Source organism: Carcharodon carcharias, chromosome 1, assembly GCF_017639515.1.
Source record: "Carcharodon carcharias isolate sCarCar2 chromosome 1, sCarCar2.pri, whole genome shotgun sequence".
In the NCBI taxonomy this organism is placed as follows: Eukaryota; Metazoa; Chordata; class Chondrichthyes; order Lamniformes; family Lamnidae; genus Carcharodon; species Carcharodon carcharias.
The window spans coordinates 136,034,212-136,047,676 of NC_054467.1; the positions used below are offsets into that span (position 1 = coordinate 136,034,212).

The window sequence follows — 13,465 nt, forward strand, 5'->3', positions numbered from 1 at the left end:
GCCATGCACATGCACTGACTTCCGCGCTTGCCCTCCTCTGCCCCAGCCCAGGCAGCGCTGAGCATTTCAGCAGACGATTTACGCTGGCTGGCCATTAATTGGCCAGCCAGCGTGAAATTGCAATGGGGGCCCAATTTACGTAGCTTCCATTACCCTGGAAGGTGGACAGACACATGGCTATTGAGTAGGCAGATATTCTAGCCCACCTATAATTCATCCCCTGTAGACTAGTTGCAAAATTTCAGACCCACAAGGCCAATTTATGCAATTGTTCAACAAACTATGGAACAGTGATCATGTCAGGACACATATTTATTTTCCTGAAAACCTGTATTGTTGATCTGCGAAGTCAAACTTCCAGCAGATCACAACATTTGTATTATTCACATAATTGATGTTTCTCACTTTTAATTACCCCCACCATCTCAAAATAATGTGCTGTTTGCACTGAACCATAGGCCAACTGACCAGACACACAGCAGAAATGTGATCATATTGTTATGGTGATAGATATTTAAAATTCCATCTAAAGGAGGCTTTATGAATGCTGTTCCAAAACAGCCTGGCCTTTTGCAAGTTTGAAGGTGATTGGTTGAATTGTGCTAAATTCCAGGGATAGGTTAATATTCAGTCTCAAAAAATGTGCTTCTTTGTGCTGAGTTCATCAGGAGCCATTTTTCTCTTGTTAAAACCACATCATGTGGAACTACCCAGAGCATCAGGATGCTGAAACCAAATTCAATCTGTTTCTTTCTACAATCTTCGAAGTGCCTGATACAGACAGACTATCGTTTGAGTTTGATGTGATGGTCTCAATTTCCTTCCACATTCTATTTGCACAGCATGTACACCAGCAAACTTCATCACTACAATTAGGCCTAGCAAGAAAATCAAAAATGAGGCAGGTGCAATAGTGTAATAATGTAGAATATTCCTGAACTGTAGATGGACTTCAGGTTACCCAGAAGACACAAAATGTAAACATAGAATCCTAATCTACAGTATAGTGTAGGTTGGTTTCAAGCTATTCAAATAGGAGAATGCATGTCTGCCTGTAGGTGAAATTAGTGTATCAGTCCTCACATATCAACCATTTTCTTTAAATCAGATACTTCGTTATCATTTTCCTCCATTTTCTAGATACTCTTGTGTGTCAACCTGAAAAATGACTAAAAATAAACTAAGAAAACACGGAAGAAGCCCAAACTTTCCACTGGACTTGTGCCAGTTTCTCAGCATAACATCTGGAATCAGAAAATTAGACAGTGTGCCATTCTGTCACCTCTTAGGACCAATCCTAAGATTTACAATCAGAAGTGAATATTGCATACTCCACCCTCATAGATTGGCAAATGCAAATAATCTGTTAATGGTAGAAAAATGTTGAGAACATTAGTGTACTCCTCTCATACAATATTGAGGTGGTGGACAAAGGGTCATTTGAAATTTAAATCTGCCCAAGAGTTGATCCCTTCAGCCAGAAATTTTAAAATTGGAAAATGTCTTCAGCTCCCCTAACTTTAGCCAATGGAAATGCTGGAAGGATTGCATTTATTAGCCATCTCTAGTTGCCCTGAGAAAGTACTGTTGGACCTTCTCTTTGATGATGGCGTGAAGTAGGGAATTCTAAAGTTCTGAGCCAGTGACATTGAACAAACAGTGGTATATGCACCTAGTCATGTTGCTTGGAGGATAACTTGGAGGTAATGGTGTTCCATAACATTGAACATAGGAACATACAAAATAGAGGCCCAAATTTTCATGCAGTCAGAAGGACTCTGTGCCTTAGCCAAAATGGCACCATGGCCCCGAATCTGGAAGTCCCACCCCATGTTTGGCACCAACCATTTTTGCTGGTAGGGAGATTGGAGACGAGATATAGTTCACACATCCACGGTTCATGAAGGCAGCACCACATTTTAAAATGCAGCAGTCTTCACTCAGAAGCAATTTTCATTACCCAGGTTTTTGAAATACAACTTGTGGGCTTTACAAATTTGAGAAAAAGTCTAATGCTACTGGAGTTCTTCGAGGAGGTCAGGCACCCCTTTGGAGAGATCAGGCACCCTTCTGGTATTGTTAGGGCTAGACATGAATGTACGTAAAAGGTTAATAAGGCCTTTAAAACTGTCAAGTCATTTAAACCCCCTGTTCTTTAAATTTTGAAAAAAAAGGTTGCTGTGTCCCTCATTTAAATGAAATTTATAAATAAACAAATCATAATTTCAATAGACGTTTATTGACATAAAACTGAAGGTTATCATTATAGCATTAGTACTGCTTGGTTGCTTCCACAAGCTATTATAACATTGGGAGGCCTGTAATTTCACAACTTGATTGACAGCTCCAAGTGGTTACAAATGGATTATCTGTCTTTGATGTAGGGCCCTGAATACAAATGTTTGTTTTTATAAAAGGGATTAAGCACTTGAAGGATTTAATATATCGAATGAGCTTTTATCAATGTGTTTTTTAATATAGTGAAGTCTGTAATAGATACTTTGAATTTTATTTTATTTCATCTCAGCATGGCTCCTGAGGTCAGCATTTGGTGGGTGCTGGGTGAGTTGGCATGGAGGGTGCAAAGGCAAGGGTGTGAGGTGTGAGGGTTACAGGGCATTACTATTTTTATTATGACTGGAAATAAGTCCCAGAGCACTGAGGTGAGCCTTTTAACCAGCCCACCCCAGCACTCAGTAGCCTCATGGCTGTCACTTCAATGTTTCTGGGGGCAGTGGGCCCGACTCCAGTTAGCACCTGCCCCCAGAATGAAAATCGAGCCGTTCTGGAAGTTTCCCTGAGTCAGGTTTGCAGAGTCAGGAAATTTCCTGAGTCAGGTTTGCAGAGTCGGGAAATTTCCTGACTCCGCGCACCTGACTAGGGAGCAGAAATCCAAGCTAGAAAGAGGCCATTTGACCCATCATGCCTGAGTCAGTTCTTTCAAATTAGCCCATTCCCCTGCTTTCTGCCCCCCACCCCTGCCCCTCTATTGCTGTCCATAGGAAGGTGCTGTTGAAGTAAACTGCAGTAGAATAACCACCAATTGTGACCACCAAGGTTTACACATGGATCATGACTTCTTGTTTGAAATGGGAGTGGGCATCCAACAACCATAGAACTATGCCCCAGCAAGGTGATAGCACTTTGAGAATTGGAGGTGGGGGTAACAAAATTTGCAGGATGAAAAGAACAATATATTTACATATTTATTTCCAATTCTGCATAAGCCCTTCCTGTAAGGGATTGACATAGTCCTATCATTGCACTAATGAAGCTAAATTCACCCTATAACCCCAGTCTGATTGTTATACTTTTTCTACGTAAAATAAGCCCCCAGCTATCTCAATCTAGTGCATACAGATTCACAACAGAAAGTTGTATGAAATGTATGTGTTATTGTCAATCTTATTGTCAAAAATAGACGATGAGAGGAGGTGGCTTGGGAAACAGAACTGTCACACTGGTGCAGTCTAGAATTTTATGAAGTGTTAAGGGACTTGTTAGAGCAAAGTATTTAGCATTTGGCCCAAACAATTCCCTGGTCTCAGGGCTAATAGTCAAATTTGGAACTAAGTACAAAAGAATAAAAATGTATTTTGTTCATAGCCCATGAGGTCTCTCACCATTGAGGAGCACAGAATTAATCAAAATATGACAATTTTAATATTATGAAGTAACTGTATCTATTATTCTGTTTCTCCTTCTGTTGCCAATTCATCAAAACAATTCATTGTGTAATGCTGTAAAGAATTGGGCCATTTTTGTTGCCAATTTGAATGTTTTTTTTTGTGTCCCTTGCTTCAGGTCTCTCTGAAAATGTCTTACTACTATAGAGCAATTAAATGTACCCATAGGGCCTTTTGCTTTTTGACATATATGGCAACATTAAAAAAACTGGGTTGTGGCAGCACATCCAAATTTAGCATTGTTCAATTTGAGCTAAATTGGATGACTTGTGAATAAGTCCCTCTTGTACCATATAGAGGCATTGTGATTTTACAGCTCAATTTAGCAGGATGCCCACGGTGTTCAGAAATTATCAAGTTTTCAAGCTGGGGAAACACCTAATTGTATCCATAAGTTGTCAATGTTAATCAATCTGCAAGCTTGCTTCTAAAATAGAAAAAAAAAACTGGAATTTATTAATGCATTCTAATCTGATACTTAGGCCACAATATTGCATTGCGCATATGGACACCCAGCTGATCTGAATGAGCGCAAGAACACGTCAGGCAAACGTCCCGACGTCATTGAGCCCTCACGCCATATTGCAGTCAGCAGGTACACACAGGAGTCAGAAGCGCGCCCTGCGACAATTAAATGGGCAATTAAGCCCATTTGAAAAGCCAATTGCCTTGAATTTTATGTTGCCCATGTGGTTTTCCGATAGTTGCACAGGCAGCATGGGTAGGCAGCCATTCTGATTCAATGGATTTCTCATTCCAAGGTGGGATAAAAGGGGACCAGAGCCCTGGCAGTGTGAATAATTAGGAGTTTAGAACCATAGGAAAGTTACAGCACAGAAGGAGGCCATTCGGCCCATCTTGTCCATGCCAGCCTGAGGACACCCAGGTGCCCTTTCTAATCTAAGGTGAGAGTTTGCTGCTGGTTTGTTTCTGATAGCTCATAGGTTTCTCTGTATTTTCTGCAGGGCTCTTTGCATTGCTAGCTTTTTTTTTGAGAACTCTTTTATCCCTCCAACTTTCTTGGAGGCTTTCTGCCGAGTGTACCCTTCAGTGCACGGAAGTGCCATTTGCACTGCAGCAAATGGGTATAGTATATTCCGCTGGTGAGACCTCCCCTGAAGAGAACAGGAGAGGCAGAAGGGAGAGGAGGTCAGGTATCTACAGACAACGTCCTAGGGAGCGACCTGTGGGAGGAGAGGTACAGCCAGATGGGGTGCAGGGCCAGCAAGAAGAGCAAGGCGGAAGGGTTTGCAGCAGAAGCCACTATCCTGCATCTAGATTCTACAGGCAGCACTTCAGCTACCTCACCATGTCTGAGGTCCAGTGCCGAAGGAGGCTCCGCCTCTCCATGGAGATTATAATCAGATTGGATCAGAGATTGCCTCCAACTGTGTGGGTGGTCACCATATACCAGTGGCTCTAAAGGTCACAGTAGCCCTCAACCTTTTCACCGCCGGTTCTTTCCAGGGGTCAGTGGGGATCTATGTTATGTGCCCCAGTCTGCTGCCCACAGCTGTGTCAAGCTGGCCACTGATGTTCTCTTCAGTTGGGTCATGACACTCATTCATTTCCAGACCAACAAAACCAACCAGGCTGAGTGAGCCAGAGGCTTTGCAGCAATTGCAGCGCCCCCCCCAACAGCCCCCCCGCACCCCTCCCCCCACCCCCACCGCATACAGCGAGGCATTGACTGTACTCATGTGGCCATCAAAGCATCCATGTGAGCCGGGTGCCTTCATGAACATGCAGTTAGTTTGCGATCACAAGACACAGATTCTGGAAATATGTGCAAGGTATCCTGGCAGCTCCCATGATGCCTACATTCTGCAACATTCCCAGGTGCCAAGGCTGTTTGTCGCACCAGCTCAGTTGGATGGCTGGCTCCTAGGTGACAAAGACCATCCTTGAAAAGGTGGCTCATGATGCCACTCTGGCACCCAAGAATAGAAGCAGAAATGAGGTTCAATGGGAGTCATGCCTCCACAAGGGCTGTGATTGAGAGGACCCTAGGGTGCAGAAGATGAGATTCAGATGCCTGACCGATCAGGAGTGCACTGCAATATCCTCCAGAGCGCGTGTCTCTTATAGTTATTGTCTGCTGCGTTTTGCAAAATCTGGCTCTGGCTCAAAATTAATTTCTTTGGGGAGACAGTGGTGCAGTGGTAACGTCACTGAAATAGTAATCCAGAAGCCCAGGCTAATGCTCTGGGATCAAGGGTTCAAATCCCACCATTACAGCTGGTGGAAATTGAATTTAAGTAATAATCTGGAATTGAAAGTTAGTCTCAGCAACGATGACCATGAAGCCATTGCTGATTGTTGTAAAAACCCAGATGGTTCACTAATGTCCTTTAGGAAGGAAATCTGCCATCCTTACCTGGCCTGACCTACATGTGACTCCAGATCCACAGCAGTGTGGTTGACTCTTAACTGCCCTCTGAAAGGACCTAGCAAGCCACCCAGTTCAAGGGCAATTAAAGATGGGCAATAAATGCTGGCCTTGCCAATGACGCCTACATCTCATGAACGAATAAATAAAGAAGGGCCCCATTGGAGGATGAGGGTAGCAATGTACCTCTGCAGACCGCTGAGAAAGACTCAAGTGATGGTTCTGATGAGGAGCCGGGTGAGGCATAGGGGAGGCAGGGACAGCAGGGAAGCCTTGATTCTCCAGAGGTTCATCTAGGCACCCGAGGCATAGCTTAAAACACATGTCAAGGGTGACTCCTCCATACTAAACATTCCTGATGAGGCCATACTATGACCCCAGTGGTGAATCACATCTTTGTAATAAAGTTTTCAGCCCTTACCATCTATCATAAGCCACTGCTGTCCCGAGGACCTATGAAATACATGAAGAACACTCAGGCCATGAAAACAGAATCAATATTTATATAGTCTCGAGTGTTAAACAAAAGGAACATAAAATATATAGTGTTAACAGTCACCCAGAAATGAGGTATAAAACTGATCAAATGAAATAATCTCACCTGTGAAAACCCCCTCTTGGGCTCATGGTGACTTAAATTTAGATTTATGAGTGCTGCGTCTTGGTGCCCACCACCGTCCCACACCACCACCACCCCCCCCGCAAACCTCTCGCTGGCAGCAGCATTGGAGGCAGCCTGCTGACTGTGATGTCTTGTCAGCCCTGGTGACCTTGTCCTTTGGCCAGCGGAGCCTGTGCAGGCACCACCTGGAGAGCACATCCAGCAACATGGCTGGGCGCTCCTCAGTTGTGGTGACCTCATCAGATGCCACAGTCACTGGCAGAGGGCCAGAGGAGCTGTGGCTGTTGTTCAGAGCACTTTGACAGGAGCCCACAGAGACAACAAGCAGTTGGTCTGCCAGCATGTGGTCCATTCGAACCTCCCTATTGACCATTGATAGACGGGCGCCTAGCAGAAAGACTAGGTGCCCCATCCATCTCTCTCACTGGTAGTGACCTGCTGAGGTCACTGCCAGTAGGTGGACTTGCAGGTCTGAACACAACCCCAGAAACTCTGATTCTGTTCCTGGAGCTGCTCGCCATGAGTCGCCCCTTTCGCAATGGAGGAGGCTGTACATCGGATCTCCAGGCCAACACAGTGCTCACGCTCCACATGAATTCTTCTAACATGGAGACCACGGCACACAGACCCTCAAGGATCTCTGCCAGATCCTCCCATGAATCCCACTGGCCATCCAGCATCTGCATCCTGATTGACAACTCCCGAGGCTCACCATCAGCCTCAGACTCAGCATGGTCCTGGTCTCTAGCAGTCCTCCAACTACCGGCGCCCCTGGTTCCCTCTACCTCTGCTTGCTCCTCATGTGAGTGTGCTGTGCCCTCATTGGAACCGACGACCTAATGCCCACTAACATGCATATATGTGCATAGGTGCCTGGTTCTGAGACAGGATGTGATGTGGGTGGATCTGGCTGTGGGCCCTCCTCTGGAGTCAAAGGAGGGGGTCCTCTGGGTCCCTGCATCCTCTTGAGAATGGCGCACCTGATGGAGGAAATCAAAACATCATTGATTTCACTTGTCACATACTATTGTGCATGTGAGATGGGCTGCTGACACCATGGTTGAGGCATTATGATTGTCCCTTCATTGGGCACTCTTTCTTATAACGTCTCAGTTGATTTGACGCCACTCTATATTTTGGGAAGTTACGCCCGTCTCTCAACTGATCACTGGAGTCTTACTTTCATCAGAGACCCCTGCCTCTCCAGGGCCAGCGATCCTTGTGCCATGCTGGCATTCCAGCTCGAGAGCATCCGTCTCATAGCGCATCATGATGAGGACCCCACCACCCGTCTGTGATCTCTCACCAGCAGCATGACTTTGCTTTTCCTGAATGGGCAGAAGGGAAATCATTAGAACTGACTCTACCTGCAGCACCATTCCAGCCTGTTCCACCCCAACCCCCCGCCACCCTCAAGAACCAGGTAACCATGCACGTCATTTTAGCAAACCTCATCCTTCAATGCATCCAAGCCAAGGGGGCAGATGTCCCAGCCTTAGCAGGCACAGGTTTCAGTGCCATTTGACAGACACACTTGTACTCCACACAGTTCCAGGCCAACTCAGTGCTCACCCTTGAGGAGTGCAGAAGATTGCTGAAGTGTTTGTAGCACTGCCACATGTGTGCCGGATTCATGCCCACTCACCTCGGCTGCCATCCCTGCCCTTCTTGGTCAGGTGTGGGGGTCTCCTCTTGCCATCCCTGGGCATTAAGAACTCATTGCCTGGACAAGATGGCCACGCATATGTCAGAAAACCAGGGGACAGCGTGCCCACCGGCCTTGCCCTCCAGCCTGGTGTGCCCAGCAGGTGTTGCTGCCACTGTTGCATCCAGAGGGTGTCCTGAAATGTATAGTTCCCTCCGTGGAGACTGACAGTCGTCAGGAAACGGACTCCGGTACTTTTTAATCCTTCACCATATCCCCATTGGACCCAGCGCCTGACGAGATCCTGCCCTTGCACAGCCCAAAAACCAACAAAAAGACGCGATCCATGCTGGGCGGCTCTTAATTGGACCGGCAACGTAAAATCGTATTTACCACTCGAAGTTGCCTGGAAGCAGATTTCACATCCACTTCCGGGGCTACCAATTGTGCATGCCCAACAGGCAATGGAAAAGCAAGCATTGCCATTGCTGGTAATCAGCCCAAGCCAGGATGCTGTCCAAGTCTTGCTGCATGCGGGCATAGACTACTTTATTTTCTGAAGAATTGTAAATGTAACTGAATACTGTACAATCATCAATGAACATCCCAATTCCTAGCCCATAATGGAGGTAAGGAAATTACTGAAGCAGCTAAAAATGGTTAGAACTAGGACTCTACCCTGAGGAATGCCTGGAGTGAAGTCCTGGGGCTAGGTTGAGTAGCATCCAACAGCCACCATCATTTGTGCTAAGTATGACTCCAATCAGTGGAGATTTTTAGCCTGATCCCAATTGACTTCAATTTTACTCAACCTCTTGATGCCACACTCGGTCAAATGTTGCATTGATGTCAAGGGAAGTCTCTGTCACCTCACCTCTTAAATTCAGCTCTTTTGTCCATGTTTCAAACAAGGCTGTAATGAATTCTCAATCTGAATGGTCCTGGCACCCAAACAGAATGTCGTTGGGCAGGTTGATGGTGAACAAGTGTCCTTTAATAGAATTTTTGATGACCCCTTTCATCATTTTGTTGATGATTCAGAGTAAGTTGTTGGATTGTCCTGCCTTTTGGGGACAAGACACATGGGTAATTTTTCAATTCATCACATAGATTGTAATATTGTAGCTGCACTGGAACAGCTTGGCTGAAGGTGTGGCTAGTTCTGGAGCACAAGTTCTCATCATGACAGCCAGGATGTTGTTAGAACCCATAGCCTTTGCTGTATTCAGTGTGGTCAGCCATTTCTTCATATTACACCTTCACATTACAATTGTTCTGGCACCTGTGATGGAGGAAGCTCAGGTGGGTCATCCACTTGGCACTTTTGCCTGAAGATGGTTGCGAAAACTTCAGCCTTGTCTCCACACATGTGCTGGACTCTGCCATCATTGAGGATGGGACGTTCATGTAGCCAGCTCTTCCTATTAGTTGTTTAATTGTCTACCATCATCATGACTACATGTGACAGAGCTTTGATTTGCTTTGTTCATTGTGGAATCACTGAGCTGTCTAACACATACTGCTTTCACTGTTTAGTGTGCATGTAGCCCTGTGTTATAGCTTCATCAGTTTGGCAGTTCACTTTTTTGTTCACCTGGTGCTGCTTCTGGCAAGGTCTTCTACAATCCCTGTTGAAGTGTTGGTCACTTGGCTTAATGGTGATGATAGAGTCAGAGATATGGCATGAGGTAACAGACTGTGGTGGAGTCCAATACTGGTGATGCTGATGGCCTACAGCACCTCAGCAATAACCAGTTTTGAGCTGCTAAATCTGTTCTGAATCTACCCTGGTTAGCACGGTGGTAGCACCACACAACTCAATGGAGAATGTCTTCAGTTTAGAGATGGGACATTGTTCCAAAAGAACTGTGCAATTGCCACTTAAGCCAATGGTACTATGGACAGATGTATCTGCAACAGGTAGATTTGTGAGGGGGAAGGCTTATTCTTTCACTACCTGTTGCAAGCCAGCTATTTCCTTCAGCAATAACACAGTTCCCTCAGTAGCCATTCTTGGTGATGGACGTTGAAGCATCCCCTTCCAGTGTACATTCTGTACCACTGCTACTCTCAGTGCTTCTTCCAAATAGTGTTCAACATGGAGGAGTACTAATTCATCATTGAGGGAGAGCAGTATGAGTTAATCAGCAGAAGTCTCCTCGCCTATGTTTGACCCGATGCCATGAGACTTCATGGAACCTGAAATCAATGTTCATGACTCCCAGGGATGCTCCCTCTAGCTGTATACCACTGTGCCACCACCTCTAATGGTTTTTTTTTCTGCTCTGGGTCAGGACATGCCCAGGATGGTGATGGAGAAGTCTGGGATGTTGGTTGATGGAAAAGAAAGACCTGCATTTATATAGTGCTTTTCACAATCATCAAATACCTTAAGCACTCTACAGCCAATGAAGTACTTTTTAAAGTGTAGTCACTGTTGTAATGTAGAAAACACAGCAGCCAATTTGGCCAAAAACAGAAATGTGATGATGATCAGATAATCTGTTTTCTGTGATGTTGATTGAGGGATAAATATTGACCAGGGCACCAGGGATAACTCCCCTGCTCTTCTTTGAAATAATGCCTTGGGATCTTTTACATCCACCCGAACAGATAGATGGGGCCTTGGCTTAATGTCTCATCCAAAAGATGGCACTTCTAACAGGACAGCTTTTGCTCAGTGTTGTACTGGAGTATCAACCTTGATTTTTGTGTTTAAGTCCTGGAGCAGGACTTCAACCTGGAACCTTGTGATTCAGAGGTGAGAATAAGCCACAGCTGACACCTTGACTATGCCAAGCTGTTGCACTAGTCTGTTTTCCCTCCATGCTAGTGAGGAGGATTGTGCAGGGCTGGCTAGGCAGCACGTGCCTTTTGTTGTTTCTGAATCTGCTGCCCAATTTGATGTTGGGTGGTCCTTTTATAATTTTTCCTAACAGTTCGATACAACTGAGTATCTTACTGGGCCATATCAGAGGGCAATTAAGAGTCAACCACTTTGCTGTGGTCCTGGAGTCACACAGAGGCCAGTCGAGAAAAGAAAGGCAGGTTTCCTTCTCTAAAAGGACATCACTGAACCAGTTGGTTCTTTACGACAATCCAATGCTACCTTTTCGTTTCAGATTTATTTACTTAATTGAATTCAAATTGACGAACTGCCATGGTGGGGTCTGAACTCACATCTTCAGATTATTAATCAAGGCATCAGAATTACTAGTGAAGTTAATATAACCAATATAAAGCTTTAATTATGAAGAGAAACCAAAGAAGGTTAAGAGGAGATGAGGTTAGGAGAATTTGTTTATGCGCAAAGTGTTGTTAGAACATTGAATGAATGTCTTAACAGTAGAGGTGGTGGTAGCAGGATCCACAATAGTTTTAAAAAGTAAAATAAATAAATAGTTTAAAAATATCACATTTAATAAAGTGATAGGATTAGTGCAGTGCAATGGATCTAGATAGATAGTTCGTTCAGCAAGTCGTTGCAGGTTTGGTGAGCTGGCCGCCTGTGCTCTAAAATTTCCTAGACTAAAAATTGGATAGCCTCATTTTTGGGGCACCAGGGGCTGTGATTCATGACCTACCGGTGCTAGTTCAAAACGAGGTGGGCAGCATGTAAAGTTGGTGCACCCATCTCATCCCTATGGCAGCTTGGCCCTGAACAGCTCCTGCGCTAAACTGGTCTCTGTAATGCTTTCAACAACGTCTGCACACCTCGGGGATGGGGCGGTGGAGTTGGGGGAGGGAGAGTGATCTGAATAAGTCACATGCTTCAGGCGGCCTTCCCTTTTTAAAGGCACAGTCCCAAAAAATGGAAACTGCAGCAACGCGCTGCAAGTGTGGAGCATTGCGTGAGAAGCAGGATGTCACACCATGCCTGGCAAAGGGCTCCCCATTTCAGTGATACTCTCCTGGAGTCACTGGTCAGACAGGGGAGGCCAAGAAAGAGGCCATATTTCCCTCTGGGAAGCCACAAGCCTTCAAAAATGAATCATACAATGGTTACAGTGCAGAAGGAGGCTATTCAATCCATTGAGTCCATTCCCATTGCAAAAGTCACTGGGAACACATGACAAAGCATTTATATCTAGAGTGTTGCACCCAGAACAGGGCAACAGTGCCGAAAAGAGTTCAGTGACCTCACTTGGGTGCTCAAGGAGAGTGAATGCACCTGCACAGTACGTCACTCACCCACTACACCACCCACCTCTGCTGCTGCTCAGTGTAACACAGCCCCATCACTCACTCAGCAATAGACTCTAGCACTCTTGACGCACCCCTAACATCCTTATGCATCTCACCCACAGACACCTTTCAGTCCATGCCAGCCACACACCCTCCTCTCCACGCCAATGTAAACCTACAGCTATTCAGCTATGGCAGTCACATCACTTAAGTACATTGATTCTCAGTCACTGCCATTCTGCCATCCCTCTTGCAGGGAAGGTGGCACTGCACAGGAGAGAAACCCATCGTGGACCAGCATGCCTGCATCCCCCTCAGCACACTCGAGGAGATGGCCCACAGAATCATCAGGACCCATCCCACAGGACACATGGCACCCAGCACTGCCAAGGCTATTGAGGATGATGGTAAGTTGTTGCCTTATATGCATTTTCTTCACTCACTCACCCTCAACATGAAAAGTGCCATGACTTGGAGATGGAGTGACAGTGGAACTCTTGCTTTCCTTCCCCAACCTGCTTCCCTCACCTCTCAGTCCCTGCTTCCAAAGTAGTCAAGAACTGTCAGCTGGCCAATCACTGCAGCCTCATGTGAACTACACCAGACCTCTGATGAAGAAGCACCGTCATTCGACCTGACATTCTCAGCCACTAACTTAGATACTGGCACAATGTGTACCTTAAGAGGGTAGTGTAGAGTAATGGACCTGCACAAAGTGAATCATGTGGTAAGAGTGGGCTGTAGCCAGGACAGGGATAGGGTTGGTTCATGTTCGAACTCTCCAGAGGATGAGGTTGCAAGTGAGTTCGGTTGTGAGGATCTCGATGATGCAGTATACAAGAAAACTCTGATGGTGATGCACTTTGAGATGCTATGGACTTTGATAGTCCTATCAGACAGCTCCTGTCACTGGCTGGAAGCAAGGAGGAGTCTGGCTC

At 45.6% G+C, this 13,465-nt stretch overlaps 1 protein-coding gene across 1 annotated transcript in view; it reads left to right on the forward strand.

Moving 5' to 3' along the window:
• LOC121275349 (NACHT and WD repeat domain-containing protein 2) overlaps positions 1-13,465 on the forward strand; it is a 154,321-nt gene that overhangs the window by 100,632 nt on the left and 40,224 nt on the right. The gene's annotated exons all lie outside the window — the stretch shown is intronic.